Raw genomic sequence first — 7,004 nt, 5'->3', positions numbered from 1 at the left:
GTACCTCTGGAAGGCAAATACCCCATGAACCATTTGTACAGCAACTGAGCACAACACCAGATCAGTCCCCCACGTCACTTCTCGTTCCAATTATGGACCGAGTAATACACATCTCCAACCAGAGTAGGAATAGGGTTCCTCTGTATAAACAACCGGATGGCATTAAGGTCTACGAAGTTCTTCTGATTAGGAAACAAGATGATCCCATAAATGCTCACAGCGATCAAGGCATAAACAGTCTTCCAATTACCCACAGCAGCATGTTCCTTGGCTTTAGCCTCCAAGAAACTCAGATGAAAACCAGGTAACTTTTCCTTCTCCTTTAAACCCCCCTTGGTCACCTCCGGGCTCAAATAAAGAGCACGAGAAATCTCCATAACATCAGGCTCCACCTTAGTGGCATAGAAAGGAATCTGATCTCGGATCTGAATACCCAGGATGCCAGCATAGTCCTCCATCAAAGGTCCCAACAAATAATCCGGGAGGACGAAACATCTCAAACCAGGGTCATAGAACTGGAGAAGAGTATGGATGGCACTCTTATCTGAATCAGTAAGCCTAAAAACCAACTTCAGAAGACCACCGTATGCCTCACGGAACATCCCCACATGGTCGGGCGTAATCAATGCTATCATATCCTTCAACATACTGATCTCTGGGTCAAAGAAACTGTAGACAACATCGTCCTTCAAACCGGGCCTCATGTATGGAGCAAAGAAGTCTCTCAACCAGGATTTCAATCAAGAATGTCCCTGCATATGGATAAACATGAGTTAGATGCAGATAAATGCAAAATGCGAATGATGCTGATGAATGAATGCAATGCATTGTGCCATCCTCCAAGTCATCTGATCGTCTGTTGCACTGAAGCCCGATCTCTGAACTGATCCCAACCATCTGAGGTACTGATTAACCATAAGTCCAACTCAAGGGTCCCGAAATAAACGGAACTGGAAGATACATCACCATCATCACCAGAGGTCCTCTGAACAGATAACCACCAGAACCTCTGAACCAGCCCGGGGAATCCTGAAATAAACGGATCCCCACTGATAAATAACACGGACAGCACTCCGGCGTCTCTGAAATAAATCCATAAATCTGACTTATAAATAGGACTCTGATCAACGGAACCATTAGTCACCATCAAAGTCACCATCAGAACATGCATCTGTAAGAATCACCCTCCCCTCACAGGTAAATTCTAATCAGGTCATCCTAAGGCGGATAATGGTCTCGACAATCGGGCAAAGATACTCAACGGGTTTGCCCTTTCGGGTCTGTCGCTGCAGCTCTCTTAAGATCATCTAAACCAAAGATCCGGGAAAGAACGGTCACCGAAGTCAACAGCTCAGATGAGGTGACTCAACCAGGGTGGATACTCCACAAAGGAAAAGCACTCTCAAATGAACCTCGTCCGGCTTGTGGTGTGTCACGTCGCCCAAAACATGTTGACCTAACATGAAAGGCAACATGAGACCACTCTAATCCTAGGTGTATACTCGGGCCTGGGTTTTAGCCCCACTCAGAACACCCACCCCAAATCAGAGGAACCACCTGTACAGAAGACAACACAATGATAGTATGATGCATGCAAATATTTATGCAAATATATACACAAAAGAATAATCAATGCAATAAATAGCAGCACAAGCAACCTAAACTATCCTAGAACGCTAGGAGAGACTCGCTTAGGGAAGATGGACCAGCAAGAGGTCAACTTCTATAGTCCCCAGCAGAGTCGCCAGCTGTCGCACTGCGAAAAACAACCGGCGGGCTAAAACAAAACAACACAGAGCCGCCACCGTGCGTTATTTATCCCAAAAGAGGGAAAGGAAACGCTCGAAGTAAACCTGGAAAAGACATGGTCTCGCGACCAGAGAGAGATGGGATCGGGAGTCGGTTATGTGAAGGGAAGGTATTAGCACCCCTACGCATCCGTCGTACTCGACGGGATCCACGCTCAAAAGGATAGAAGAAAGGTTGCTCAAACAAAACTCAAAAGAGTGCACACACACACAACACAGGTGGGAAAGGGGGAACGGGCTCGCTAGGATATCGCATCATATGCCTACGTATCTCATCTGGAATGAGAATCAGAGCTACCGTAGTTCGGCTCACGCACGCCGAAACAAAACACACGCAAAAGGGCAAACATGGAAACCGAATGCCAATCGCTGGACTTACATCAGACTCCGAACCAAACAATCCACACTGGAAACCGACTGCCAATCGCTGGACTTATATCGGACTCCAAGCACACAACAATAGGATACGGAATGTGATTAGCTGGGCTTACATCCATCTCCTAACACACACAAGAAGGTTAACACACAACAAGTTACTAAGGAGTCTGGCACTCGAGCCTAGTAACTGTCAAGCAAACACACAAAAAGAAAAAGAAGGGTGAACACACAGACTAACAGGGAGTCGGGAACTCGAGCCTGATAACTGCCAAGCAAAACACACACAAAAATAAAAAAGGGTGCCCGGAGAGATCTCGTACGACCTCCTGCCTACGTACCTCATCTGGTATGAGGATCAGGGCGACGTAGTTCCCCTTAACAGGGGAGAAAGACTAGCCTAACCAGATACAAAGGGAGACACAAACTACTAGGGAGACTACGACTTGAGCCTAGAAGTTATCATGCATATCATCCCTAAGTTAAGGTTGCTATCTAACTTGCACAGGTAGCAAGCTATCCTAAACAGGCAAAGCAAACATACAAGAGCAAGCATACACACAGTTAGCACACACTATATACAAACAAAGTGGGCTCACACAGGGTTAGGCTGCAAAAGCAAGCCAACTGGAATCGGGTGATGTTAGCTCTTAACGCTAACATTGAGAGTTAGGGTGAAGCCAGATGAAATGGAGATGAGGGGTGTGCCTCATAGCTCTTATCCCTGGTCAGGGAGAGCTTCAGATGATAGAAGGTATGGGAGCTCAGAAAGTTGGAACTCTCTCCACAAGTAATGACTCTATAGATCTTGGGTTAGGATCCACAAGGCATCAACATGTAATGTGAGCCAAGGGAAGACACACTGAATAGAAGGAGATGGAGTACACATCTCTTGTGTCTGCCAATTGCCTTATCAAAGGACTTTTCCTGCTTAGCACAAAAATAAACACACAAAGACATCGCCTCTTAAGGAGGACTTCAGACAGGTGCCTGGCCAAGTAACAGGCCAGGTCTTCCAGACTACATGAAGAAGAGAAATTCTACCTCAATTGGTTAAACAACCAAGCAACAGCACAAAGCAAGTTCAAAGAACTCTAGCAACTAATGTACCTGAAAACAATCTAACTCAGTCAGTACACAACTCACAAAGTCAAACAGACAAACCAAAAGTCAACAGACATAATCAAACAGACAACAAGTGCAAGCTACAATGTGCAAGGCACAAGCTCAACTCAAATGAGCTAAATCACCTACAAAACAAGTCAAGATTAGTCAACATTCAACAATCAACCAACTTTAAGCAAATGAATCAACCTCCTCAAGGCCATATGCTTCTTATCCTGAAAACAAAGCTCAAACATAAGCACTAACCACTAGGACAAGGCCTAGGGTCAAAGAGGGAGAAATAATTCAAAACACAACATGAAAATTGGCACAAATCAAGTCCCATCAAATTAGAATATCATCCAAGTGGTCTCATGTCCATAGCATCAACCAATTTCATTTCACAAAGAAAATGAGGCAAAGCATGCAAATTGAAAGCTCAATGAAGCAAACAGAATGAACCAATCCACATCAGCTCAAACATAATCCAATAAATCCCAAGAAAAATCATGGCTAAACAGCACACATCACATGATCATCCCACCAAAAATCAGGGCATTTGGACAAGTGGAAGCATGGAAAATAAATTCCATAAGGCAAGGTAAGCACAAACAAACTCAAATGAGGCACAATTTCATACATCAACTTCACACAAGCCTAAAACAGAATTGACAAATGATAAATGCATCAAACCAAAGCCAAGATAAACTTCAGAGTGTCTAGAATCAATACACAAAATTTCAAGATCATAGGATAAACATCCATCATTTAACAAATCATCTAAATTCATGACTCTTCAAAAGTCCAAACATGACCAATCAGCAAAGCAAATCTCAAACAAACTGGAAATGAATTCAAAAATTCCATAAAACTTCACAAGCAATCCTAACATCCAGAAGTATCATCATGCAAAAATTCACATCATTTGGCATTGAATTGGCATGGCAAACAAAATCATCAAATTGAGAAAGAAATGGTGTGACACACATTGTCACACCCACATTAAACAGATCATATCTCAACAACCAGAAATGAGAAAAATACAAACTCTATACCAAAATGACCATTAGGATGTCTATTTTAAGCATGCAAAGTTTCAAGAGTGTTGGATAAAATCTCATCATTTCACAATCAAAATGGCAAGGCATGTCAAGAAAACACATGTACACACATTCCCTAACCAAAATTAAAATCCATGCGTGCACAATTTCTGGAAAAATCACCATAAAATAGAAGACATCATGAAGATCATTATGCAAAAAACCTCATGTGATTTGGATAAGTATTCATGGACTTATGATTTTTGGAATATGGGCAAGCATACATGGATAACATGGAATAATGATGAAAAATGCAAATGGCCTGGTTTCGAATGTCCCTCGGCTGGAATCGAAGTGAGGTATTATTTGAACCTGGCGCGCTCATAACGTGAAACGCTGCGTTTCACTAAAGGACCAGGACACGTGGTCCAATACATGCAGACTAACACCAAAAAATCATGCAAACGCGCGCTCAGGGATCAAAAGCAATTCTGGATTCAAAAACCCTAACGTGTTCATCATTCTTCATGCATGTTCATCAGCTCAAGAACTTTTATACCAGAAATAACAAACAATTACACCACCGTGTTCATCTTTCAACCAGCATCATGAATCTAAAATCGATTTAACCTAATTCATCCTATATCACAAGATTCGAGCCATGGAAGTTCCACACATAAAACTTCTAATTACTATAACTACTTCATTTCAGCATGAAATTCGATGAAACAAAGTGCAGATTAATCACCACTGGAAGATCTATAACCCACATCCATCAATTTCACAAATCATGAAAGTCGAATCCTAACCTTGTTGGAATTGCAGAAGTGAAACGCGTGGATTCAGGCCTTTAGAAGTCCAAACAGTTGCTCCTCAACTCTTGAATGATGATTTGGATGAATGCTTGAGTGTTAAACTGGCACGATCTAGCTTAAATCTCCACTTGCCATTGATGAACACATGCTTCAACAGTCCTTAATCAGCTTGAAAATCCTTGCAATCTTGCTTCCAAAAGGTCCAATTACACTTGTGGATGGTGAATCAATGAAGAACAATGCAAGGTTTGTGCAGAATTTGGATGAAAAGTTGAGAGAAAAAGTTTGTGAGATTTTGCAATTTGATCTAGATCTTAACCAAATGAAGTGTTAAGCCCAAATTCTGTTTTGATTATCCTTATATACGATGGATTAATGAAGTTACTAATCACAATTAACCAAATGCAATAGTAATTAGGGAAATGAAGGTGTTATGGCCAATTTGCCATTCACCTTGCATGCATGAAAAATGTTGCTACAGTGCACGAGTTTGTGCTTAATTCACCTCAAAAATCCATTTGGAACCAAATGCCAATGATACCATGTGTGGAAAATGCTTAATTTTTGAATTGGACTTTTCCCTCCAAATTTCAAATGAAGTTCAAGTGAAAAATCCAATATTTTTGTGATGAGAATTGAGGAAATGTAATGCATGATTTGGATAGAGCATGTTAAAATAAGAATGTTGCAAAAAATCCCACTTCATTTGGTCTTTTGGTGTGAAAGTTATCCCCTTTTGAATTTCAAATCCATTTGGCAAAGATTGATCTATAACTTGTCAACCACACATGGGAAATGGATGTTCTTGGACTTTTTTGAAAGGTGAGAGCAAAATCTTCAACTTTCATGTTCAACAAAATTTCATTTGAAGCATTTTTGGTCATGTAATCTTGAGGAGAAAACCTTTCCATTTTTGGCAATTTTGAATTACAAGTCACTTTCTATTTTTGGAAAGTTTTGTCCTGACTTTATTTTCTTCAACCTTGATGTTTGAAATGTCAAATGAGACTTTTTTGAACATGAATGAAGTCTCTCTAACCCTCTCCCTCCTCCAATTCCATCAGTTGACTTGTGGTTGACTTTTTCAGTTGATAGATGACTTGGTCATGCACAGATGAATTTGAGCCTCAATCTCCTGATGAAATGGCTCCAAGATGAAACCCTAGCTTTCACAAGCTCAATAAAATCATAGAATGATCCCCATCCCCTTAAAGACCCCATCTCCTTGACAAGCCCTGATTGGTATAATGCAGCTGCTTAGGGTTGACCAGAGGTCAAAACCCTAATCCCAAGGAACTGATCAAGCACAATGAACCTCTTGGTGATGATAAGACCATGATGATGATGATGTACCATTTCAACCAAGATAAAGATCAACCCCCTTGAGGAACCAAGAAACCCTAATTGAAGCACAAACCCTCAGATGATTAGTGATCAATTCCTGAGACCCCCAAGCTTGAATCTTTTGACCTCTTTATCTTCTAACCAAGACTTAGGAGGATGACTTGCTCAATGTCTCCACATGATATGCAAAAAATGCAATGACTAATGACCTACAAATGAAATGCAATATGATCAAGCTAATCCCAAGAGAGGAGGGCAAATTTTGAAGTGTTACACATTGATCATTAACAACACTTTCAGATCTAGATCTTGGAATTGATCAATTTTTTCTCTCACCAAGAACTTTCAATTTCTTCACACAAGGACCATTTCTCTTGATGAATTCATGATTATGAAGTGTTTTTTAGTCAAATTGAACGTGGATTTGGAGAAATTCGTGCCAGTTTTGACCACACTTGAAGGTTGAAGGTTCAATGGAGTTTGCAAGTTGAGCTAGATTCATACGTGCTGGAGCTTCC

The sequence above is a fragment of the Lathyrus oleraceus genome, chromosome 5 (assembly GCF_024323335.1).
Source record: "Lathyrus oleraceus cultivar Zhongwan6 chromosome 5, CAAS_Psat_ZW6_1.0, whole genome shotgun sequence".
NCBI lineage: Eukaryota > Viridiplantae > Streptophyta > Magnoliopsida > Fabales > Fabaceae > Lathyrus > Lathyrus oleraceus.
This window is presented reverse-complemented; position numbering follows the sequence as displayed.